At 44.5% G+C, this 27,483-nt stretch overlaps 1 protein-coding gene across 2 annotated transcripts in view; it reads right to left on the reverse strand.

Moving 5' to 3' along the window:
- The window catches only part of TRIQK (triple QxxK/R motif containing), a 317,628-nt gene that overhangs the window by 251,604 nt on the left and 38,541 nt on the right, over nt 1–27,483 (reverse strand). Inside the window, exon 2 of one of the 2 annotated variants that reach the window (XM_082258324.1) lies at nt 23,778–23,833. The exons of the other annotated variant lie outside the window; for it this stretch is intronic. The gene's annotated coding sequence lies outside the window, so the exon portion shown is untranslated. The remainder of the gene's footprint in view (nt 1–23,777; nt 23,834–27,483) is intronic. 2 annotated transcript variants of the gene reach the window in all.

Raw genomic sequence — 27,483 nt, forward strand, 5'->3', positions numbered from 1 at the left:
TCTAGACATTTACTGGTGTGGTTACAAACATGGTGAAGTCAAGAGAATGGTCCAGGAAGACAAGAGAGGAGGTGATTACTCTTCACAGGAAGGGCAATGGCTAGAAGAAGATTGCAAAGATGTTAAACATACCAAGAGACACCATAGGAAGCATCATTCGCAAATTCAAGGCAAAGGGCACTGTTGAAATGCTACCTGGTCGTCGCAGAAAGAAGATGCTGACTTCGACTGCTGTGTGCTACCTGAAGCGTAGAGTGGAGAAAAGTCCCCTTGTGACTGCTGAGGAACTGAGAAAAGATTTTTCAGATGTGGGTACTGAAGTTTCTGCTCAGACAATACGGCGCACACTGCGTAATGAAGGCCTCCATGCCAGAACTCCCAGGCGCACCCCCTTGCTGTCTTCAAAGAATTCTAAGAAGAGTCGACTGCAGTATGCCAAAAGTCATGTGGACAAACCACAGAAGTTTTGGGATAGTGTTCTGTGGACTGAGGAAACAAAATTAGAACTGTTTGGGCCCATGGATCAACGCTATGTTTGGAGGAGGAAGAACAAGGCCTATGAAGAAAAGAACACCTTGCCTACTGTGAAGCATGGTGGGGGGTCAATCATGCTTTGGGGCTGTTTTGCTTCTGCAGGTACAGGGAAGCTTCAGCATGTGCAAGGTACCATGAATTCTCTTCAGTACCAGGAGATATTGCATGACAATGTGATGCAGTCCGTCACAAACCTGAGGCTTGGGAGACGTTGGACCTTTCAACAGGACAATGATCCCAAGCATACCTCCAAGTCCACTGGAGCATGGTTGCAGATTAAAGGCTGGAACATTTTGGAGTGGCCATCACAGTCACCAGACTTAAATCCGATTGAGAACCTCTGGTGGGACTTAAAGAAAGCAGTTGCAGTGCACAAGCCTAAGAATGTGACTGAACTGGAGGCTTTTGCCCATGACGAATGGGCGAAGATACCCGTAGATCGCTTCAAGACACTTGTGTCAAGCTATGCTTCACGTTTAAAAGCTGTTATAACTGTAAAAGGATGTTGTACTAAGTACTAAGATTGAATGTCACTTGGGGGTTGAATAAAACTGATAATGATGTGAGCACAGAAAAGACATTTGTGGTTATTTCATTATAAATGTTTTGTTAGGTTATATTTGTCTGACCTACACGTGCTTCTTTGATTTAATTGTAAGCAGGATGACTGAATGATCAAAATCAATGTCAAACTGGCCAAAACAATCAATTTCAGTGGGGGTTGAATAATTTTGAACACAACTGTACTTTAAATGCCCTGTGTGCATGGACTAGAGCCTAGGGCCTCTTGCACACTTGTTTCTTGTCAACGGTTTATCCTCACAGGAGATAATCAGCATTATAAACTCACCTAAGCTGCATTTTTACAAAACAATTTATTTGGGTTTATCAGAGTTTGGGAGTTTATTTACTTAATTGGCCAGATTTTTAAATTTATTCTGGTCATTAAAATAAACACTGAAGTGCCTAGAGTTTATGGGCTCATGTACACAGGGTAGTTGAACTTGAAAGTGTGAAAACTTAAGGCAGAAGTGTGTGAAGTTGAACAGGAAGGGTAGGAGGAGGGGTGAGATGGGGAGGTTTAATGAAAATGTTCATCTAAAGGGTGAGGGAGGAGCATATTAATGGCGAGGGAGTAGGAGGAGGGGGGGAGAGTACATGAGGGTGGTGTAAGGAAGGGTAAGAGGGGAGGAGGGTACAGAGTAGAAGGGGGGAAAAAAAAAGGGGGGTAGTGACTGGGGAGGGGGGGGGGCTATCAGTTTACTGAACAGGAGAGTTTTGGTCTACTTCAAAACAAAAACAGAAGACAAAAATCGGATTTTTGTAAGATCTTACCGTAAAATCCTTTTCTCTTAGCTCATTGACAGACGTAGTCCTCTTTGATTCACATCAATTGGGTTATGTTGTCTCCGCAGGAGTAGGACTAGGCAGAAAGAAAAAACGTTCTGGCTCCACCCTAGGGGCAGTCCCGGAGGGTATATCCTCCCTCTCTCTGCTACAGGAAATCAGTTCTGTTGTAAAGCAGTAACAGAGAATTTAACCCAACCCAACTTAATGATAAAGGGGCGGGTACTACGTCTGTCAATGAGCTAAGAGAAAAGGATTTTACGGTAAGATCTTACAAAAATCCGATTTTCTCTGTCGCTCATTGACAGACGTAGTCCTCTTTGATTCACATCAATTGGGACATCCAGAAGCAGTGCCACAAATGAAGGGTGGGATTGACAGAAATCAAAATCCAATTTAGAAGGCCCAACCGGTGCCAACTAGAAGTTTTAAAGGCTCATTATAAACAAAGAATGAGACTCAAATAAAAATTTCCAACGGAAAAAAACCCTCGAGGTAGACCACTGGTCTCCTCAAATTGCGGCCTGCAAAACCTTGCGGCCAAACGAGGCATCCGACGATGCCATTACATCAACTTTATAATGTTTTGTAAAGGTATGCACCGACGACCAGGTAGCCGCCTTGCACACCTGGACCACTGACGCCTGATGGCGAAAGGCCCATGACGCACTAAGTGCCCGAGTGGAGTGCGCCTTAACAGGGAACGGGGGCTCCCGACCCTTAATAGAATAAGCCTGTACCACCGTCTGCCTGATCCATTTGGAAATAGTCGCGGCAGATGCAGGCAACCCCTTTTTGGGTCCATCCGGGACCACAAAAAGTGAATCCGTCTTGCGAAACGAGTCTGTCGTTTTCAAGTATACCCTGATCGCCCGGACCACATCCAAGGAGTGTAAAGCAAACTCCCGAGGATTACTGGGCTTAGGACACAGGGAAGGTAATACAATTTCTTCATTCAGATGAAATTCTGAAACCACTTTTGGTAGGAAGGATGGATTCGGACGAAGAACCACCTTATCTCTATGAACCACCAGATATGGGGAACGACAAGATAATGCAGCCAGTTCTGACACCCTGCGTGCAGACGTGATAGCCACCAAGAAGGCCACCTTCTGGGACAACGTAGGTAGAGGAATCTCCCTAATATCTTCAAAGGGAGGTTTCTGAAGAACCGACAATATTAAATTAAGATCCCAGGGTGGTAACGGCGCGCGCACTGGCGGAGCCAGATGTCGCACCCCCTGGATGAAATTCCGCACCAAGGAATGAGTAGCCAAAGGCTTCTGAAAGAAGATAGCTAATGCTGAGACCTGACCCTTGATAGTGCTCAAGGCCAGTTTCTGCTCAACCCCTTGTTGCAGAAAAGCTAATATTCGACTAACCGAATAAGATCGTGGGTGGAACCCCAGGGGTTCACACCATGCAATGTAGGACTTCCATGTGCGATGATAAATCTTTCTGGAAGTCGCTTTCCTTGCTTTAACTAGAGTAGGAATAACTGAAGCTGACAAACCCTTGTCCTTCAGCACCTGGGTCTCAATAGCCAGGCCGTTAAAGCCAGCGATCGTAAAGCAGGATGGAAGATCGGTCCCTGAGACAGTAGGTCCTCCCTGAGAGGAAGTCTCCACGGGACGTCCACCACCAGTCTGACCAAGTCGGCGTACCAAGCTCGGCGAGGCCAGTCCGGAGCTACCAGGATTACTGGAATTCCTTCCTCCTCTATCCTGCGAAGAAGTCTTGGCAGTAACCCGAGAGGAGGGAAGGCATACATTAGCTGGTATTGCCCCCACGGGGCGACCAGCGCGCCTGCGGTCTCTGCTAGAGGATCGCGGGAGCGAGCCACAAATCTCTGTACTTTTCTGTTGAATCGTGATGCCAACAGATCCACATCCGGGGTGCCCCAACGTAGGCACAACTGGTGGAAAACTTCTGGATGGAGGGACCATTCCCCCTGATCCAGAGTCTGACGGCTGAGATAATCTGCCTGCCAATTCTCCCCCCCCGGAATGAACACCGCAGAGATAGCTGGAACAAACCGTTCCGCCCAGCGAAGAATGCAAGCCACTTCCTTGGCCGCCCGGACACTCTTGGTGCCCCCCTGGTGATTGACATAAGCCACAGCCGTGGCGTTGTCCGACTGGATCCGAACCGGGCTGCCCTGGAGCTGCTCGGTCCAGTGAATCAGACAAAGTCTGATCGCTCTCAGTTCCAATACATTTATCGGTAACCTGGATTCTTCCGGGGACCAAAGTCCCTGAACAGATAACTGACCAAGAATTCCTCCCCATCCGGATAGGCTGGCATCCGTGGTCACTATCGTCCAATATATTGGCAGAAATGACTTTCCCTGGCTGAGCATCGGAGACCGAAGCCACCAGACCAGAGACTCTCTGGTCTGTTTGCTCAATCGGATCCGATAGTCCAGGGATTCCGGATTCCGATTCCATCTGAGAAGAATCTCTTGCTGAAGAATTCGGGTATGGGACTGGGCAAATGGGACTGCTTCGAAGGAAGCCACCATCAACCCCAGAACCCTCATGCAAGTCCGAAGGGAAGACCAGCTGTTGGATAGTAACAACTGGACTGCTGATTGAATCTTCCGGAGTTTCCCTACCGGAAGGAAAACTCTTGTCCTGAATGTGTCTAGAATTAGACCCAGATATTCGAGCCTCTGGGTGGGAACCAGAAATGACTTCTGCTGGTTCACCAGCCACCCGAATTCCTGTAAAGAAATTATAGTAATTTCTATGTTTTGTAGCAGGGTCTGTGGAGACTCTGCATGAAGCAGGAGATCGTCTAGGTAACCTAGAATCGATATGCCTCTTTGGCGCAGTAGTGCCAACATTGGGGCCAACACCTTCGTGAAGACCCGAGGAGCCGTGGCAAGACCGAAAGGTAACGCCACAAACTGATAGTGGTTCTCTTCTACGGAAAAACGTAGAAACCGCTGATGTCCTGCGTAAATGGGAATGTGAAGATAGGCGTCCTTGATGTCTATGGACGCTAGGACATCCCCTGAATGCAGGAAGGCTGCTACTGTGCGAATGGATTCCATTTTGAATTTTCTTATGTTGACAAAGGAATTGAGTGCCCTTAAGTCCAGAATTGGACGCACTTTGCCCTCTTTCCTGGGTATTGTAAATAGGTTTGAATAAAACCCTTGAAAACGTTCTGTCCAAGGAACGTGGACTACCACTCCTTGTTGTAGTAAATCCGTGACTGCTCTCCGCAGATCTTCTAAACGATCCGGGGATAGTCAGATATTGGAAGGGAAGAATCGCGCCGGTGGGAGAGATCGAAACTCGATCTTGTACCCTGACCTTATGACTTTGCAAACCCACTTGTCCGGGATTCTGGAGAGCCATGGATCCGGGAACCGGCGAAGACGTCCCCCCACCCCAGTTATGGGTGGGGGCGCACCTTCAGGGTTTAGTAGACTTTTCTTCAGGTCTGGAAGGGGCGGGCTTTTGCTTGCCCGACCAACGTCCCCTGAAGCCTCCTGAAGGAGCTTTGGAGAACTTAAATTTTTTCACCCACGGGACGAAAAAAAAATTTTTTGTGAGCAGAAAAAGAAGGCCCTCGTCTTTGACGAGGTCCTTTACCCTTAGTATTTTGCGGTAAAAAGGTGCTCTTTCCTCCCGTGAGATCCTTAATGATCTCATCTAAGTTGGCTCCAAATAAACGCTCTCCTGAAAAGGGGATATTAGCCAATGCTTTTTTGGAACCTTGGTCGGCTAACCAACCTTTTAGCCACAGTGTACGTCTGAGAACCACTGCTGAAACTGATGCTCGCGCCAATAATGGAGTGGCGTCTAACGCCGCATCACACACAAACTGTAACCCCTGTATCATCTGTTCCAACAAATCTGATACCGCCTGAGGGACCTCTTCTAAGTCCCGGCGTAACCATTTGGTCCATTCAGTTACAGTCTGTGAAACCAGCCCAATAGCAATTATTGGTCTGAAAGCTGATCCAATCAAGGAAAACATGGTGCGAGACATAGCTTCTATCTTGCGATCCACCGGATCCTTAAAAGACGGAGCGTCTTCTAATGGAATAACCGTGGCTTTATTCAATCTAGCAATTGGTGAATCCACCACAGGTGGTTCTGTCCATTTCTTAATGAGGGTTTCCTCAAACGGATAACGCCTGTTAATGCGTTTAGAAATAGCAGAAGTGCGTTTTGGCAGATTCCATTCTTCTTTGATCGGATTGCCAAAACATTTGGGCAATGGAAAAACCTTCGCCACTTTGATGCGTTTTTTAGTCCCAAAGGGGATCTCAGTCTCAGCTACTTCCGACGGAAAACCCTGTAATCTTAAGGTTTCTTGAACAGATACAATTAGCGCGTTTACCAACGCTTCCTCTCGGGCTATGGCTGATGCCGAAACATCCTCCTCACTGTCTGAGGAGACAGTACCCGAGACACCAATCCCAGAAGAGGTACCTGCAACTGCAGAAATAGGCTCAGATTCTGAATCCGAAGTTTCAGATAACATGGGGTTAGGCGGGGGTCGCTTCCTTGCGCCCTGTCCCTGACAAGCCACTTCCACCCGGGACACAAAGGTCTCCATAATAGCTGACAATGATTCAATCGTAAGCGGGGTGCTGGAGGATCCTGCAGACACCTCGAGGGGATCCGGTGGAGATACATGAGTGGCAGGGTCCATGTTAACCCAGGACACTTTGCCAGAAAAAAACTTTTTTTTTTTTATATGTATCCCCCTAGCGCAATAGCGCCCCTCAGTGTACCTGCTTCTTGACCCCCACAGAGAGAGAGAGAGGGACCCTCAAGGCTCACCACCCGATGCAGAGAAGTTTCCTAACAACTGCAGTCAGCGTTTGTCTCTTACAGACTGGGAAGAAATGTGTTCGTTTTCCCGGGTAGAAGGAAGTGGCTCCGCCCCCTGTGTACGCCTTCCGGCGTTCCCAGCTCTCCTCGAGGTTAGCTGGGCTCTTCAAACATGGCCGCCCCCATACGGGAGACAATAGACTCCAAAAAAATGGCGGCCGGCGTGACCTGCGGACATTCGTGTACCTGGTCTACAGCACAATGGCGGCGGATTGCCGAAGTATCGTCTTCCCAGCACATTCACCTGCATACCACGCTAATGGCGGTTTTATCACTCTGCAGGAGGTCCACTACAGTCAAGGTAGGATTATACCTCCTATGTCTGCTGTAATACTGCAGTCTGCTGGGTAGAGTGTTAGCTCCCAAACCAAGTCCGCTTGCCCACCAAACACATGCTGTATTTACAAGGGGGACTTTTAGTGTCAGAAGGATACTGACCATGTATGGAGGGGCCCATATTCCAAAATGCCTCATAACGAGGAAAAGGAAACATTTACTCACCATACCGAACCGACAGGCACCCTCTCTTCACAATACCCTCTCCACCGGGGTGGGGGGTTGTTGACCACTCCGGACGCCTCGACTTTCTGGTTCCTGGCGTCCAAGCGAGACTTTTAACTCGCAAGGTCAGTCCCTCCAATGGGACTCTGTCGCGGCCGACCCAGCGCGGAGCTCTGGTCTGCACACGCTCGTAGGCAGAACCGGGGTGACCACTGGATCTCAACATCCAGCACGTCGCCCGGCCCCGCATACTTACTTGAATGTGTCGCGGCCGACCAAGCGCGATGCAATGGTCTGGCTGGGGTGACCACAAGTGTCGCCCAGATCCGGCGTAATTTGCTTGAAGATCTCACAGGAAAAAACACTGGAGAAACTACCTAAAAATATTTTTTCTAAAAAAAAAAAATCTTGCCAGGACCAGAGATCCCAGCAAGGAACTTAGGTCCTTACTCCTGACTATACAGAAAAAAACTGATTTCCTGTAGCAGAGAGAGGGAGGATATACCCTCCGGGACTGCCCCTAGGGTGGAGCCAGAACGTTTTTTCTTTCTGCCTAGTCCTACTCCTGCGGAGACAACATAACCCAATTGATGTGAATCAAAGAGGACTACGTCTGTCAATGAGCGACAGAGAAACAGCAATTAGAATATTCAGTGGCAAAAAAAAAAAAAAAACACAATCTAGCTTTCAGATTCCTACATACCCTTGAGTACTGAAATATCTGATAGGCTGTGGTGGGATTCTATAGATCACCGCTTTTTGGTACACAAAAGACCTCTGACAGATTGAGCAAATGTCTCTACAAATAAAGCCCGTCCCTGAGTTAGGGTTCGCATTATAGAGGCCATAGAACTTCAGAAGCCTTCCATTGCCTCTTGACTTCTTCATGTTAATTCTCCCCCCCCCCCCCCCTCCAATAGACCACATAATATTTGAGATTGCTGGACTTCTTCCACCTATTATGATAATCCCCATCAAACTCACCCCCTAGCACCCCTCTTTTCCCTTTACTCCTGACCCTATCCTCTACCTTCCTTTTCCTCCTTTAGGATTATGGTAACAAGCACACATTTTTAAATAGGTGGCTAACGGTTCTTTGCATCCTCAGGGTATCTAGCCCTTGTGCGACAATCCTAGCAGCGTGCCCAGTAGGCACAGATGCAGTGTCCAGACCTGCTGCCTCCAGCTTGCCAAAGTCAAAGGCAGGCTGAATCACGCTGCGGCTGGACGGGGCTGAACTTAACTGGACTGTAGCACTGTATGCGATCAGGGACGTTTGCTTGGATAGCAAGTATTCTGCATTCCAGGCACATGTCCCTGAGCACACAGGGCCTTAAACATGAGTACAGCATTCATCTCCATCCAGCAGCAGAGTATATCAGCTTATATATACCCCAAAGTAGCCTAATATACAGTCAGGTCCATCGACACAATTCTAATCTTTTTGGCTCTATACACCACCACAAAAGATTTGAAATGAAACAAGATGTGCTTTAACTGCAGACTTTAAGCTTTAATTTTGAGGGCATTTACATCCAAATCAGGTGAAAGGTGTAGGAATTACAACAGTTTGTATATATCCCTCCCACTTTTTAAAAGGGACCAAATGTAATGGGACAGATTAACAATCATAAATCAAACTTTCACTTTTAATACTTGGTTGCAAATCCTTTGCAGTCAATTACAGCCTGAAGTCTGGAACGCATAGACATCACCAGACGCTGGTTTTCTACCTGGTGATGCTCTGACAGGCCTCTACTGCAACTGTCTTCAGTTCCTGCTTGTTCTTGGGGCATTTTCCCTTCAGTTTTGTTCTCAGCAAGTGAAATGCATGCTCAATCGGATTCTGGTCAGGTGATTGACTTGGCCATTGCATAACATTCAACTTCTGTCCCTTAAACTCTTTGTTTGCTTTCGCAGTATGCTTCGGGTCATTGTCCATCTGCAATGTGAAGCGCTGTCCAATGAGTCTGAAGCATTTGGCTGAATATGAGCAGATAATATTGCCCGAAACACTTCAGAATTCATCCTGCTGCTTTTTTCAGCAGTCACATAATCAATAAATACAAGAGAACCAGTTCCATTGGCAGCCATACATGCCCATGCCATGACACTACCACCATCATGCTTCACTGATGAGGTGGTATGCTTTGGATCAGGAGCAGTTCCTTTCCTTCTCCATACTCTTCTCTTCCCATCACTCTGGTACAAGTTGATCTTGGTCTCATCTGTCCATAGGATGTTGTTCCAGAACTGTGAAGGCTTTTTTAGATGTTGTTTGGCAAACTCTAATCTGGCCTTCCTGTTTTTGAGCCTCACCAATGCTTTACATCTTGTGGTGAACCCTCTGTATTCACTCTGGTGAAGTCTTCTCTTGATTGTTGATTTTGACACACATACACCTACCTCCTGGAGAGTGTTCTTGATCTGGCCAACTGTTGTGAAGGGTGGGTGTTTTCTTCACCAGGGAAAGAATTCTTCGGTCATCCACCCCAGTTGTTTTCCATTGTCTTCTGGGTCTTTTGGTGTTGCTGAGCTCACCAATGCGCTCCTTTTTTAACCACTTGCCGACCGGTCACGTTGATCGTACTGCGGCAAAGTGGCTCAATATCGTCCAGCGACGTAGACCTATGTGGGCGGCGCGCGCGCGCCGCAGGAGGCTCGCTTCCGCTGTTTTCAGTCACAGCGGGAATCGGGCCAGGGGAAGAGAGGCGTGATCACTGTCGCTCTTCCCCGATCGTCGGGGATCTAGTGTGGAAATCCGCCCGCTTGTGTAAACAAAGCAGGCGGATCTCCTAAGTGACAGGCAGGTTCAGATTGCAGGATTCAGCATAGCTGAACCTGCGATCTGTCCCTGTGTCACTCAGTCCCCTCCCCCCACACACGTTAGTAAGCACCAGGCATACATTAACCCCTTGATCACCAATAAAAATTAACCCCTTCCCTGCCAGTGTCATTTTAACAGTAACAGTGCATATTTATAGCACTGATTACTGTAGTAATGTCACTGGCACCCCCAAAAGTGTCAAAAATGTCAGTCAAGGGTCTGATCTGTCCGCCGCAATGTCGCAGTCCCGCAAAAATCGCAAATCGCCGCCAGATCACTGCCATTACGAGTTAAAAAAAACCAATAAAAATGACATAAATTTCCCGTAGTTAGTAGCTGCGATAACTTTTGCACAAACCAATCAAAATACGCTTATTGCGATTTTTTTTACCAAAAATATGTAGCAGAAAACAAATTGGCCTAAAATGTTAAAAAAAATTTGATTTTTACATTTTTTTGGGGGGAATTTCATATAAAAAAATGTGAAAAATATTGTTATTTTTTCAAAATTGTCGCTTTTTTTTTTTTTTTTTTTTTTATAAACAAATAAATAAAAAAAAAAAAAAAAAAAAAAAAAAATCGCACAGGTGATCAAATACAACCAAAAGAAAGCTCTATTTGTGGGGGAAAAAAAAGGACATAAAATTTAATTTGGGTACAGCGTTGCACGGCCACGCAATTGTCCGTTAAAGTAACGCAGTGCCGAATCGCAAAATATGGCCTGGTCAGGAATGGGGTTAAATCTTCCGGTCTTAAAGCGGTTAAAAAAATGCTCATTGAGAATGTAGCTAAATACATTTGGCCTAAATATATGTCAAAAATGTAATATATTGGATATTTTTTAACTGTCAAAGTAGAAAATTATTGTTTATTTTTTCAAAATTTTCGCATTTTTTTATTAATATCGCAAAAAATAAAAAGCACAGAGGTGATCAAATACCACCAAAAGAAAGCTCTGTTTGTGGGAAAAAAAGGACGTGAATTTCGTTTAGGTACGGCGTTGCATGACCGCGCAATTGTCAGTTAAAGTCGCACAGTGCCGAATCGCAAAAAGTGGCCTGGAAGTAAGACAGCAAAATCCTCCGGTCGTAAAGTGGTTAAGATTGTTCCAAACAGTTGATTTGGTAACGCCTAATGTTTTTGCCATCTCTCTGATGGGTTTGTTTTTTCAGCCTAATGATGCCTTGCTTCACTGATAGTGACAGCTCTTTGGATCTCATATTGAGAGTTGACAGCAACAGATTCCAAATGCAAATATCACACTTGAAATTAACTCTGGACCTTTTATTTGCTCTTTCTAAATGGGGAATAAACACGCACCTGGCCATGGAACAGCTAAGCAGCCAATTGTCCCATGACTTTTGGTCCCATAAAAAGTGGGAGGCACATATACAAACTGTTGTAATTCCTACACCTTTCCCCTTTCTTGGATGTAAATACCCTCAAATTAAAGCTAAAAGTCTGCAGTTAAAGCACATCTTGTGTGTTTAATTTCAAATCCATTATAGAGCCAAGAAGATTAGAATTGTGTCGATGTCCCAATATTTATGGACCTGACTATATATGTTCTCGATGATAAATATGGTTTTCCTCAACTGTAAAATTCTGTCACCTTCACCCACACACCACCTTTTGGCTTGGACCCCTGTTACAATCTTTCCTTTCTCACCCCATTATTTTCGTAAGATGTATTCATTATGTTCATAATATCAAATGACGAATAAAAATAGATTGATCCGGAAAAAAGTGCCAAACAAGTGCTCCTGGGAACACACACACACACACACACACACACGTTTTCACTCTCTCGCCAGGCCATTACTAAACAAAATGCATATTCTTATTACCAAAACAAGATGTTCATCGCTCCACCCTGTACACATTTGCTGGCTTATTGTAGAAGGCATGTGTATTGTGCAGTAGGGCCTATCAAAATTAATCTTTCATTGATCTCATTCTGGACTGTAAAATCTGATTGTGTTGCTATAGGCTACATTGTCATTACTCTAAGTGATACCTTAAAGTAGTTGTAAACCTCAGACATGAAATATGAGCAAAGAATATCCTTCTATAGTGTGTACATGCCTCAATTAAGAGCACTAAGTGTCATTTAGGTCTGCTGCTTTGCTCCTCTTCTATTAGCATGAATCATTTCTAAAAAGTTTTCCCGACAATCAAGAGAAATATGTTAACGGGAGAGAGACCACCAGCTGATTGACAGCCTCAGATCTGTTCCTATGTGAAGGGGGGTGTGTCCCTTCCCACCAATCATCTCTCAGAGCTCCCTCACTGAGCTCTGCAGAGTAACTTCAGCTCCCTGCCCCCTTTTTCAGACAGCTCAGACAAGCGTTATAAATTCTGGACTTTGAATGGATGTAGAGAAGAGTACAGATAAACAGTTACAACTTATGTAGCAGCATTTGTTTAATCTCTGTGCATCACCTGAGGCCAGTCACCTCACTGGGTATATGTAAGGGTTTACAACCACTTTAAGGTCCGGTTCACACTTATGCGATGCGGGAAGGCTGCGAATCCGCAGCCTGTTCCCGCATCGCACACGCACCCCTGGCAGTTCACACTGCCATATGCGATACGCTGGGGGTGTCAATGTAATCTTAACGACACCCCAGTTTGATCGCATATCGCAGTGCGATCGTGCAGTTCGCACAGAATCGGATCGCACAAGTGTGAACCACTGTGCAATCCGATCATGATGCGGCTTCCAAAAAGGGTCCTGTGCGAGTTTGCTGCGGGTGCGGTGCGAATTTAGCCATACGAAGTGTATGGCTAAACTCGCACCGCACAGCCGATCGCATGTAATGAAGGAGCAGTGCGCTCCGACATTACATGCGAACCCCGGAATCGTAGTAGTGTGAACCGGGGCTAAAGCTCTATTCCAAACATGTTATTCCCCCCCCCCTTTTTAGATTAGGATGTTGGGGGCGGAAAGCAGGCTACAGCTGAGTTTTGGGGAGGATGGGGGGGGGGGGGGGGGTTGGTGAGGGGAACTCTTATCTGGCGAGGCCAGTCTGGAGCCACTAGAATGACCAGAATCCCTTCTGCCTCAATCCTGCGCAGGAGTCTGGGCAGAAGTTTGAGAAAGGGAAAGGTGTAAATCAGAGGATAGTGACTCCAGTGAGCCACTAATGCATCTGTGGCGTGGGCCAGAGGATCCGGAGACCATACCGCAAACCTCTGTACCTTCCTGTTGAGACGAGGGGCCAAAAAGGTCCACCTCGGGAGTACCCCACCAGAGACACAACTGATGAAACACCTCCGGATGAAGTGACCATTCCCCCTGATCCAACATCTGTTAACTGAGGTAATCAGCTTGCCAAATTTTCCACCCCTGGAATGTGTACAACAGAGTTTGCTGGAACTAATCATTCTGCCCACCTTAGAATGCCGGCTACCTCCCGAGCCACCAGGACACCTCTCGTGCACCCTTGGGGATTGACATAGGCCACAGCCGTGGCATTGTCCAATTGAATTCGTATTGGACACCCTTGAAGCCGATTTGTCCAATGATCCAGACAAAGTCTGATCACTCTGAGTTCAAGTACATTGATCTTTTCCAGAGTCCAGACCCCCCTGAGCACAATTTGTCCAGAGGACACCTCCCCACCCAGACAGGCTGGCATCCATGGTGACAACCATCCAGTACAGGGGAAGAAAAGATTTTCCCTGACGAAGTGCGGGAGAATGAAGCCACCAGATTAGGGACCCTCTCGTACCATGGCTCAACAGGATCAGATTGTCTAGAGAGACTTTGGATTCTTGTCATCAGAATCTCTTTTTGCAGAGATCTCGTGTGGAACTGCAAACGGAACCGCCTTAAATGTAGACACCTTCAAGCCCAGCACCTGTATGCAAGCCGGAGGGATAACAGTCTGCTGGCCAACAGAAGCTTGATTGCTTCCTGCAACTTTTTATAGTTTTCAGAGGAAGAAACACTCTGGCTGAGGCCAAGTCCAGAGTCAGACCCAGATAGTCCAGTCTTGTGGACAGAACCAGGGCAGAATTCTGGAGGTTCAGAATCCAACCGAACTCCCCTCAGAGTTCGCAGAGTAATCTCTAAGTTGTCCATCAGAATTGTGAAGACCCGAGGAGCGGAGACAAGACCGAAGGGTAACGCCACAAACTGATAATGCTCCTCGCCCACGGTAAAGCGGAGGAATCGTTAGTGACCGGCACATATTGTAATGTGAAGGTAGGCGTCCTTGATGTCAACAGAAGCAAGAAAATCCCCCAGATGTAGGGACCATGCAAATGGACTACATTCGGAACTTCTGTACCCGCACAAAGCAGTTTAGCACCTTGAGGTCCAGAATTAGAGGCACCTTGCCTTCCTTCCTGGGAACTGTAAACAGGTTTGAGTAAAACCCCTGAAAACATTCTGAAGTCGGAACCGGGACAATCACCCCTTGAAGTAACAAGTCTTGCACCGCCCCAAAGAAACCCCGTAAGCAATCTAGGGACAAGCGCAGGTTGGAAGGGAAGAAACTTTCTGGAGGATGAGGCCGAAACTCGATCTTGTAGCCGGACCGAATGACTTTGTGGACCCACTTGTCCCTTACCAGGGAGGTCCACGGATCTGGAAACCAGCTGAGATGTCCTCCCACCCCAGATACGGGTTAGGGCGCCCCTTCATGCAAAGAAAGCCTTGGATAGGAGGCTCTGAAGGGCTTAGATCAATTGTCTTGAGACCCTGAGGGACGAAAATGCCTCTTATGAGCCGAGAAGAATGGCCCATGTCTAAGACGGAGCTCCTTGCCCTTGGAAGCCTGTGGAAAAAGAATACTCTTGCCCCCGTGAGGCCCTTAATAATGTCATCCAAGAAAGCTCCAAACAGGTGATCCCCAACAAATGGGAGATCAGATAGGGCCTTCTTAGAAGTCTGATCCGCAGACCAGCATTTCAGCCAGATAATACGCCAAAGGACCACTGCTGAGACAGACAGTCTGGAAATAAAAGGAGCCGCATCCAAAGAGGCATCACAGACAAACTGAAGCCCCTGGACCAATTTATCCACCAGCTCCGCAAAGGCAGGGGGGGGGGGAAGCTGTTTCCCCTCCAGGTCCCAGCACAAAAGTTTAGCCCACTCGGTCAGAGTTTGCAACAACAGGACAATAGTAAATACCGGCCTACTAAGTGCCGAACCAGCCACAGTGAACATTTGGCAGGCCAGAGCCTCCGACCTCCTATCAGCCTGATCTTTAAAGGCTGGAAACACCTCAACTGGATTTAAGGTGGCTTTATTTAACCTGGAATCCGGCGAGTCCACTACAGGAGGAACCATCCACTTTTTTAAGCAGGGAATCCTCATGAGGATACCGCATCGCAAAACGCTTAGGGACCGCAAAGGTGCGTTTGGGACAACCCCACTGTTTAGTGCCAATATTATCAAAGTAACCAGGAAAGGGGAACACCCTCGCCGCCTTGGAGGGCATGTGGGTGCCAAAAGGGATCGGTGCATCCTCCATTTTTAGAGTTTCATGCACTGACACAGACACAATCAGCGCATCCACCAGCGCCTTTTAATGCGCGGCTAGAGGGGCAGAGAAATATCCCTCATTGTCTGAGCACGCAGGGTGCGTGGATGCAGAACCAGAAGGGTAAATCGCATCCACAACGGCCAAATCAGATTCAGGATCTGAGGAGACAGGAAGCAGGTGAAGGCGGGGGATGCTTTTTGCAGCCTGTTTACCCAGGACCAAATCCACTTTGGACACTAAGGACTCCAGGCTAGCTGTCAGTGCAGTCAGGGATTGTTGGGACCAGGAGAGCCCGGCAGCCTCAGAGAGGATCAGGTGGGGAGATTAAAAAAATAAATCCTACAAGCAACCAATTGACAATATAATTGCTGCAAACAATCCACTCGCTCACACAGTGTAAATATGATTAATAAACAAAATTGCTGCGCAAAAATATAATATAACCGAATTGCAATCAATATCCAATAATACATACAGTGGGGATTGAAAGTTTGGGCACCCCAGGAAAAAAATTTGTATTAATGTGCATAAAGAAGCCAAGGAAAGATGGAAAAATCTCCAAAAGCATTAAATTACAAATTAGACATTCTTATAATATGTCAACAAAAGTGAGATTTTATTTCCATCATTGACACTTTCAAAATTACAGAAAACAAAAACATGGTGTCTGCAAAAGTTTGGGCACCCTGCAGAATTTATAGCATGCACTGCCCCTTTGCAAGGCTGAGACCTGCCAGTGTCATGGATTGTTCTCAATCATCGTCTGGGAGGACCAGGTGATGCCAATGTCAAAGGTTTTAAATGCCCAGACTCATCTGACCTTGCCCCAACAATCAGCACCATGGGATCTTCTAAGCAGTTGTCTAGAAAACTGAAAATAGTTGATGTTCACAAAGCTGGAGAAGGCTATAGGAAGATAGCAAAGCGTTTTCAGATGTCAATATCCTCTGTTCGGAATGTAATTAAGAAATGGCAGTCATCAGGAACAGTGGAAGTTAAAGCAAGATCTGGAAGACCAAGAAAAATATCAGACAGAACAGATCGCAGGATTGTGAGAAAAACAATTCAAAACCCACGTTTGACTGCACGATCCCTCCAGAAAGATCTGGCAGACACTGGAGTTGTGGTACACTATTCCACTATAAAGAGATACTTGTACAAATATGGTCTTCATGGAAGAGTCATCAGAAGAAAACCTCTTCTATGTCCTCACCACAAAAATCAGTGTTTGAACTTTGCAAATGAACATATAGACAAGCCTGATGCATTTTGGAAACAAGTTCTGTGGACCGATGAGGTTAAAATTTAACTTTTTGGCCAGAATGAGCAAAAGGTACGTTTGGAGAAGAAGGGGCACACAATTTAATGAAAGAACCTCTGTCCAACTGTTAAGCATGGGGGTGGATCAATCATGCTTTGGGGTTGTATTGCAGCCAGTGGCACAGGGAAAATCTCACGAGTAGAAGGAAAAATGGATTCAATAAAATTTCAGCAAATTTTGAATGGTAACTTAATGCCATCTGTGAAAAAGCTGAAGGTAAAGAGAGGATGGCTTCTACAAATGGTTAATGATCCTAAACACACCTCGAAATCCACGGGGGATTACATCAAGAGGTGTAAACTGAAGGTTTGCCATGGCCTTTACAATCTCCTGACCACAACATAATTGAAAATCTATGGATAGACCTTAAAAGAGCAGTGCGTGACAGACAGCCCAGAAATCTCAAAGAACTGGAAGACTTTTGTAAGGAAGAATGGGCAAAGATACCTCAAACAAGAATTGAAAGACTCTTGGCTGGCTACAAAAAGCATTTACAAGCTGTGATACTTGCCAAAGGGGGCAGTACAAGATATTAACTCTGCAGGGTGCCCAAAAATTTGCAGACGCCATTTTTTGGTTTTCTGTTATTTTGAAAGTGTAAATGATGGAAATAAAATCTAACTTTGGTTGACAAGACATATTTGGTTGACATAAGAATGTCTAATCTGTAATTTGATGCCTTTTGGAGATTTTTCCATCTTTCCTTGGCTTCTTTATGCACATTAATACAAATTTTTACCTGGGGTGCCCAAACTTTCGATCCCCACTGTGGATGCAAATAGGAAATTATAAATAATAGTGATACATAGTGCACATAAAATAATATGAATATAATTTGCCCACTGTGTAATCATAAAAATTATTATCTGAATAGTGCCAAAAACTGACCAAGTGTCAGTGTGTATTACCTCTTATAAATTGCCAATAGTGCCGACTAAACCACTACTGATAAATAAATGAATACAAAGTTCATCATGTGCAGAAAAACTGTTCTTGTTGAATCAGTGCAAATAGATGAATCCAAATCCTCCAAAAGTGTCAATAGTGCAAATTAGTGCAGAATGACAAGGTCACATGAAGTGACCTGTGCTTCCAAAGTGCTCAAGTGATGAAGTGTCACAGCAAACCGTGCATCCCCTTGTGAGTGGGCGCTCACCTTAGCCCCTCACAGGCAAAGCGACGTGCGCGCTGCCGCTCGGCCCCCCCTCCCCCCCCCGCGCGTGTGCCCGGCGGACCCCATGTCCGCCGGGTACTTGCGATCGTCCGTGACAGCGGGAGAAAGGCAGGCGGCTAGTGTAAACAAAGCCGCCTGTCAGTTTCCCTTGTGTAAGAATGGTGATCAAACGGTTCTACTATGTAGGACCGTTGATCACTGTTCTTACACATCAAGCCACAGCCAATCACAGTTAGAAACACGCCACTAGGACACACTTAACCCCTCCCTCTCCAATACAGTTAACTCCTTCACTGCCAGTGTCATTTTTACAGTAACAGTGCATATGTATAGCACTGATTACTGTAGTAATGTCACTGGTAACCCCAAAAGTGTCAAAGGTCCGATCTGTCCGCCCCAATGTCGCAGTACCGCAAAAGAAAAAAAAAAAAAAAAAAAAAAAAAAAAAAAAATCGCAGATCGCCGCCATTGCACGTTAAAAAAAAAAAAATCAACAAAATGACAAAAATCTTTCCCTTTGTTAGTAAACACAATAAATAACTTTTGCGCACCAATCAAAATATGCTTTTTGCAAATTTTTTTACCAAACATATGGTAAAAAAAAAAAAATTGGCCTAAAATGTTAAAACATTTTGATTTTTCATTTTTTTGGGGGGGAATTTCATATAAAAAAATATTTGAAAAATATTGTTATTTTTGCAAAATTGACGCATTTTTTTGTTTATAGCGCATGATCAAAAAAAAAAAAAATCGCACAGGTGATCAAATACCACCAAAAGAAAGCTCTGTTTGTGGGAAAAAAAAAAAAGGACGCCAAATTCGTTTGATACAGCGTTGCACGACAATTGTCCGTTAAAGCCACGCAGTGCCGAATTGCAAAATAGGCCCTGGTCAGGAAGGGGGTAAAATCTTCCGGGGTGTAAGTGGTTAAGACCTACGACTATGCGATTAAGCAATAGTCAAAAAAACGCTTAATGGGATCTCCTTAACCTCCCTGGCGGTATGATTATGTCAGGAATTCTGTACCAAAAGCGGTACAATTTTTTTCATGGAAATTTGGCGTTATTTATTATAGGCCTACAATTCTTAGAAATTACTGACTTAAACCTGACCAAAACAAGACTCTAGTAGACATCCCAGATGTGATAAATTTGAAACACAAACGCATGAATTATAATCGAATCAATAATATAATTTTATTATAGAATATATATATATATATATATAATATGATAAAATTATATTATTGATTAGATTATAATTCATGCGTTTATATATATGTGTGTGTGTGTGTGTGTGTGTATATATATAAAATACAAATGTTATGTGTGTGTTTGCGTTTTGTGCAAAGTTCAACGTTTGAATTTCCCTCCCTAGTTCCGCTCCCATGTAGCATTGCTGCTGCAGGGAACGGAACTAGGAAGTCATCACACCGACGGAGGACGGACGAGCGGCGGGGATCTCAGACGGCTGGCAATCTCAGCAATGGGAGATCATCGCTGGATCGCCAGGAGAAGGGAAGACACCGCTGCGCTCTCTGCCCATCCACCCCGAGCGTGACTCGGGGATACCGATAACAGCATGGAAAATCCACCCCGAGTCAAACTCGGGGATACCGCTAGGCAGGTTAATGCTCCCAGATAAGGCTCCTTTAACACATTGGCTCATTCCACAAGCTTTCAGGTATAAATGCATTGCAAGGAAAATAGCCGCCTTCCTTAATGCTTCTGATTGAGGATCCTCCATAAACCTCAGTTCCCCCTCAAGCCATCAGGTGTTTTACATATGCAAAGGAAGAAAACACACATAGTGCTGATATCCTTAGGACAAATATTTACTGAGGAAATAAAATGTAACACTCACATTTAAAAGGTGCTTCCAGTGCACCACTCTGTAACCAGCCTTCTATATCAAAAAGTGATTCGTGGTGGTGTGGTGAAAAATCTCACCCCGATCTGCTCTCAGGCAGCTGACAGCTTAACCGAGATGCTCAGTGTAGCGTTCCATCTGTCCTGGCCCCACCGAGAAGGGGGGGGCGCTGCATGGGAAGGAGGGGAACCTGTGGGCCTGACCATCCCAGGAAGGGACACACGTCCATCCCAAAAACCTCCAGGGTTAGAGGGGGGACAGCTACTTACCATACCAGGAACAGAATGGGCACTGCTCCTGACAGACCACGGCTCCATCGGAATGGGGGGGGGGGCTGTTGGCCAGGAGGAACGCTGCGACTTAGCTGAAGTCAGGTCGTATGCTCCCTCACGAGATGTTTAACTTGCATGCCAGACCTAGTGCGGAGCCGAGTTCTGCGCTCACTGGCCAGATGGGACCATCTGGATCTAGAATATCCAGTCCGTCGCAAGTCCGGCAGTTGTTAATTTTATTCCTGTGATAATCTACTAACAAAGATAGGAAAAAAGTTCCATTTAAAAATAAGGAAAAAAATTGCCAGGACCTGAGATCCCAGCAGGGAATTTGGTTCTTAATCCTGACTAGGCAGAAAAAAAAACTGAGTGCCGATAGCCGAGTGTGGGAGTATACTCCCTGGGACTGCCCCATAGGTGTAGTCAAGCTTTTGCCTGCCTAGTGTTCTTCTCCTGTAGTGGGCTGTATAACCCAATGGTCAAGATGATAAGGAGCTGTGTCCATCAATGAACGAAAGAGAAAAATAAAATTATTGTAACGTCCTTATTGATGTGCCCATGTGTCCACTATCTACATGACTTAGACGGCCAGTAAAGTGTATCTATCAACAGCATCCAGTAGACTGAACAGCAGATGATGGAACCAATGAAGGAATCAATTGGAACCCAATTTTGACAGGTACCTGCTTCCATTTTCTCCCTCCCCCTGCAGTTTTCTGGGACACTGACAGATCCCAGAAGACTGCATCCACCAATCCAGGATGGGCAGCGCAACTCGCGCATGTGCAGTGGGCACCCAGCTGTGAAGCCGCAAGCTGCAACAGCCGGGTGCCCATAGTGAAGATGCCGGCGCCGCCGAGGGAGGATGAAGACTGCTTGGGTAAGCTCACCACTGGACCGTGGGACAGGTGAGTGGCTGTTTTTTAAAAGTCAGCAGCTACACCTTTTGTAAGGGCTGCTGACATTTTTTTTTATAGGTAGCTGGAGCTCCGCTTTCAGCTTTGACAAAAAAAAAAAATTGAAAGCTGATTGGTCTCTATGCAGAGCTGCAGGTTTTTCACTCTCCAGGTTTAGTAAATCCACCCCTGTGTACTGGTCCCAAGTCCGTGGCTAAAATAAAAAAAAGAAAAATACTAGCAACTGCCTTAGAACCAACAAAGAAAATAAAATTAACTGCCACATTTTACGCATTGCTAACTTTACAATCCTCTTCAGTTTGGCAACATATTACTCTGCTCCCACATTTTATCTGTAGAGAAAATGTAAGAGATTAAATGGGGGGAAACTATCTAACATTTACTGCAGCAGGAACATACAGGCCCAGTCTTTACAATTAAAGGAATACAGAAAGAAAATCAATAAGCTTTCATCCTGGCTGGATGGACTCTTGTATGAGCCATCAGCTGGACAACACTTGTATAAAAAGGTTAACTGAAGCAATACAAGCATTTTCAAAATCCATACTTACCAGTTATAAATGCTTGCTGGCGCAAAATGAATGCCATTGTGAGCCAATCAGTTTGGGCGAGGGTGTAGTGTATAATACTTCAGCAAGAGTGTCCATTTGATTCTTTTGCCTGTAATGGTTTGACTTCTCTGCAGAGCTGTAATGGGTTGTGTATAGACACTCAGCTCAGGACATCAATAAAAGTAAAAATAGGGTATAATTATACTAGCCCGCTGCATTCCACTAAATAATGGCCTGAAGTTACTCATTATTTCTAACTACTTATTCAGAAATTGTAAAAAGCGTATCTAGCCTTTTTTTCATACGCTGGATTTTTCTTATTTATTTGGCCCCAAATTCAGCATAGCAGTATCAGAAGTCCCTGCCACAAAGGGGGATTCTAGTTTAGTGTCACCACCATAGACACACACACACACACACACACACACACACACGCCAATCTGGGTAGAGATTACTTTCACAACTGCTCCGTTTCTTGAATTTATTGGATGAAATGCAGCATTTGGAAAAAAGTCATGCACACATATACAATATATACAAACCTTTATGAGTCTGCGGGAACTAAATCTGGAATATAGTGCTAACCCTCTCAGCCTTCTTGCTTATCCGGTAAAACAAAGTGCAAAGAGCCAAAATGATAAATTATTGGTTGATATGGAAAAGGGTAACTATGCTTTAACTATTTGATATACTGAATAAAGCTTAGGGTGAGAGTGTTATAATGACAGAGATACAGATAAAAAACCCTATACCAACTACAAAACTAATACAGAATGGTATGAAACTTCTTCAGGCATGGTTTATTTCTTTACCCCTAAGCTAATATAGGTTTTTGTTTAGAGCATATGGGGTTCACCAAGAGGTAAGTATGTACTAGGGTAGGGTGGTTATAGGCAATATTAGCTATAGTTAGCTAGGTTATATGATTATATTCACCGATCAGCCATAACATCAGGACAACCCACCATAATAATATGACCAACCAACCTAATGGTGAGTAGGTTCCCATTTTGCTGCCACAACAGACCTGACCTGTCAAGGCATGGACTTCAAAAGTAACATCCACATGAATAGCAGGACCAAGGTTTTCTAGCAGAAAATTGCCCAATGCATCAGTCTACTACCAGTTTGCCTTCTTCCCATACTGCATGCTGGTGCCATCTCTTCCCCAGGTAAGCAACACACCTGTAACCGGTAATCCATAGAATGTAAAACACAATTCAAATTATCAGACTAGGCCAAAGTCTTCCATTGATCAGTTGTCCAGTTCTGATGCTCACCTTCTCATTGAAGGGGTTTTTGGCTGTGGACAGCATGTTTACCATGAATAGTCTGCAGGCCCATACACAACAAACTGAGATGCACTGTGTGTACCGACACCTTTCTTTTGGAACCAGCCTTAACTTTTTTGCAATTTAAGCTCCAGGAGCTCTTCTACTGGATCAGACTACACGAGTCAGCCTTCGTTACCCATGTGCGTCAATGAGCCTTGGCTGTCTACGACCCTATCGCTGGTTCACTGGTTTTCCTTCCTTTGACTACTTTGGTAGGTCCCGGCCACTGCAAACCAGGAATATTCCTCAAGAGCTGTAGTTTTGGTGTTGCTCTGACTCACTCGTCTATCCATTACAATTTGACCCTTGTCAAAGTCGTTAAAATCCTTACACTTGCTCATTTTTTTCTGCTTTCAGAACCTCAACTTCTGGGGCAATGTGTTCACCTGCCACCCACTTTAAGGTGCCATTGTAACAAAATCATCAATGTTGTTACCTTTACCCGTCAGTGGTCATAACGTTATGGGTGATCAGAGTGTGCCTACACACACAAAATTGTAAGTCCTACCCATGCATCCAAGCAAACATCATTTACATTTACAAAACCGTAATATTTATTTGAAGTTAGGCATACAATGCATTTTCATATACTGTACAATCCAAAACTGGCTTTTCAGAAGCCACAGAACATTTTTCCTTTCAAAGTACCTTTGTGCACAAGGCATTCTGAAGTTCTGCTGTTTATCTGAAAAAGTTTCAGGCTGTTGTTTATCAGAGCTCTTAGTTGCCTAAGTCAGTTTACAGCACATTTGAGACACATTAAAGAGAATTAAAGCACTTACCTAAATTGTGTTGCTTTTCTCAGTGCAGGTTATATAAAGGAAGGATCCATAAACCACTATTAAAAGAAAAAAAAAAAAAGGAATGTTGATGTCAGACTTCAAGCAAATCTATCAGGATAAAACATAGGAGTTGCCACTGTTGATTTATTTTTAAAGGTCTAGGTTCAGGGCTGACTTTCCTAGTTTTTTTTTTTTTTTTTTTTTTTTTTTTTAAACATTTAGTGGATTACTCACCCAGACCACATCATGCATGTACATCTGCTATTTATATGCTTGTTCCAGGTCAGTGACTCACAAAACAGTAAAGAAAATAATAAATAAAGATATTTAAAATCAGTGACAGCTCTTATATTTTTACCCCGATAGGTTCCTTTTTTTAAATAGCAGGTAGATGTCCAACCACAATGCCACTCCCAGGACCTCTAAAGGTTAGGCGGCACATTCTGCTTCACCCTGAACCCCCCCCCCCCGTTTTTTTTACCGACCATTCCCATCTTCTCAGCTCTCTTTCTTTTGGCTACTGGAACATTAGTATTATAATTGTTACTTAGGATGTCTCTTCTAAATGCAGTTTTAGATGAGTAGGGTTAAACTACTCTACATATGGACAACCCCAAAATAAAAATACATTTCCAGTTCTTTATACTTGTTGAATGTCGATGTACTATATATGCTAATGCTGTTCTATTTAAAAAATTAATAAATACAGATTCAAAATAAATAGATGGGGAATGTTTCTACATGCAATATTTACTAACAACCTCTTGTTTTTGTACACTGAAAAGAAAATGAATCCCCACATTTTGGGCTGCAGCAACTTTTATCATTTTAGCCCTTTCCTGCCCAGGGGTCATTGATGTCTAGATACCCAGGTTAAAGTTAGGAGCATCAGCATGACCGTTAACAATATTTCTATATGGCTAACTTGCATATCAAAATCATTGTACTTGTCCTGTGGATCACAAGAGTTCAGTTTGTTCTGCACTCCTGTGACCCATTTTAGCTGACGTCAACATGGCTGGTCCAGGAGAGCAGAGAGCAGTGACTGACAGTCAACAGCTCTCTGCTCAGGGAGCACTGAGAACAGAGCAATCAGTGGTGTTTGATCACTCATTTCTGAGCCTTTGAGCAGGTGAAGGACAGATGCTGCATGCACCTAGGTAAGTAAAATTCTAAAAAAATAAATAAATAAAAAAATAAAATTACTATACCTCTTTTGAAGACATAAGGCGTTTCTTTGGTATACTATTTTGCTTTCTTATTATGGGCTGACAAATGCCTAACAATGTAAGACCAATTAGATTTTTATTTTTTTTAAATACTGGAAATTTATTTTTAATACATTCATTTATTGTTAATTGTAATACTGTCAATACAGCATAAAACGAATAGCATTGCAGGTGAACACTGCAGTCTGAGGGTGGCAGTGTTCATCTGCAGGCTGAAGGTGGTATTAATCTTAAAACCAATAATGTAACTGTATTGCAGCTTACCAATCATGAGATGTGGTGGCCGCATCAGTTTTATTTTCTTAGGCTTTTTTTCCCTCTGTTTTTACCTGGAGATCTGGCTAGTACCATACCTCCAATATTAGAGTGCCCCTACTCTGGATGAACGAGAACAGGGGGCACATTTAAACAGTAATATTGTCATTCTGGGGGGGACAGGAGTGTTCGATGTACCAGCAGATTTAGATATACTAACACATTGTTATATAAAAAAACAGTTATGGAGTGTCTATAAATTATACTGAGTTCAGGTAGGAAACAGGCCGGCTCATTCACATGGGCAGCTAAAAGAACGCGTGGTTTACTTTCCCCAGAACGCCACCTAAACCTAGAAACATACCCACATGCTGCGGCCACGATGCTTTGTGGCAGAAATGAAACAGCAAGTTGTATTTGGCGAGCAGAACCACTGCCAAAGGAGACCCATTTGAGTGAATAGGGCTGCAGCGCAACTGTCCTGCAATGTGCAGTGTGCAATGTGCAGTAGGCTTCCAATTTGAGGGTTGTTTTAAAAGGAGAGAGGCATCATCATATTGCCCTTAAAAAAGCAATTTACCGCAGATCACTTTTTAAAAGAGACAGCAATGATAGCTGCAAGTGAAAACGATACATAAAAATAAATAAAAATTAATGATTTCACGCAATGAATTCTTATGTTAACAGTACCTCAAACAAGATATTCCACAATCTTTTCCGTGTTTTCTTTGCCTTGAATTTATTCACATGAATAATAACTTTAGACATTTATAGTAAGCCAGCATTAGAGTCACAATAGAAGCAGTTGTCATTTATCATTCTGCGGTCATATAAAAAAAGTTCTGAGCTAAACTTGGAGAGATTAAGTGACAACAACCCCATCATCAAAACTGAGAAACATCTGTGGTGCACTGTGCATGTAAATAGGCAAAATGCTATATAGCCTGGAGAAACTGCGAAGAAGCCACATAAAGGGAATTCACTTCGCACATTTAAGGCCTTTCAAATGAGCAATGACCTTTTCCTTCAGCATATTGTCTTTTATGATCTACAAAGCACTTGCTACACTTTAACCAGTTGCCGACCACCCGCCGCAGTTTTAGTGAGGCAAGGTGGCTCGGCTGCATGAACCGACGTAGCTGTACGTCAGTCACACGCGGGGCTAGGGGGCGCGTGCACCCCTGCCATCCCTGCGATGTGCTGATTCAGGTTCAGAACCAGTCATCAGGTCCAGGCCAATCATTTTTGGCCTGCACCTGGTGATCGGTTCGGACCAATTGCACAGGCACAGGAAATTATGCAATCTCCTCTCCTGGAGTCCTTTTCGGTTCCAGCGTGAGAAAAGAGAACATCAACTGTGAGTACACAAGCACTACACTGACACCAGTACACATAGGCACACATTTAACCCCCTGATCACCCCACAGTTAACCCTTTCGCTCCCTGTCACAGTGTACACTATATACAGTATACAGATAATTTATTGATAACTGTATTAAATGTCACTTGTGACTTCAGTTAGTGGTAGTTAGAGGCAGTACCAGAGAGGTTCAAGGTTTAGGGTATGGAGTACATCCCCCAATAAAGATTTAACCCCCTGATCACCCTCAGTTAACCCTTTCATTGCCCTGTTACAGTGTCACTATTATAGTGAACAGATTTTTCGAATCACTGTATTAGTGTCATAGGTGACATCAGTTCGCGCCAACGTTAGAGTCAATACAGGATAGCATCATATTGCCCGCCGCATGTTTAGTAATATATTTTAACCCATTGATTGCCAGTGACACACACACACTCTAAACACCTCCATTACTAGTATAGTGTCTGAACAGATCAACATCTTTGATCTGATCAGAACTATACTAGCGTCCCCAATAGTTTAGTATAGTGTTCTCAAAATGCAGTGTTAGCAGGAGCAGCCCTGACACCTGCGTTTAGCCCCTCTGCCCATCCCCCAAGAAGTGCAGTATCAGCAGATTACTGTCACTTCTGATACACCGCACACTAAACCGCAGCGTTAGCAGAGTCAGGCCTGATATCTGCTAGCATTAGCATTTAAATTTTTTGGTAGCGGTTCAAACGGTCCTTGACAACCAGGTGCTTCTTAACTTGCGAGTCACACTAGGTACTTCAAACCTATCTAGCACAAGTAGTGTCCCGTAGCCACCAATCATTTGAAGAAAGGCCCATAGAGCCCATAGTGTCCTTCCTGGTGCTTA

This window comes from Pelophylax lessonae (genome assembly GCF_965119305.1).
Source record: "Pelophylax lessonae genome assembly, chromosome: 5".
Taxonomy (NCBI): Eukaryota; Metazoa; Chordata; class Amphibia; order Anura; family Ranidae; genus Pelophylax; species Pelophylax lessonae.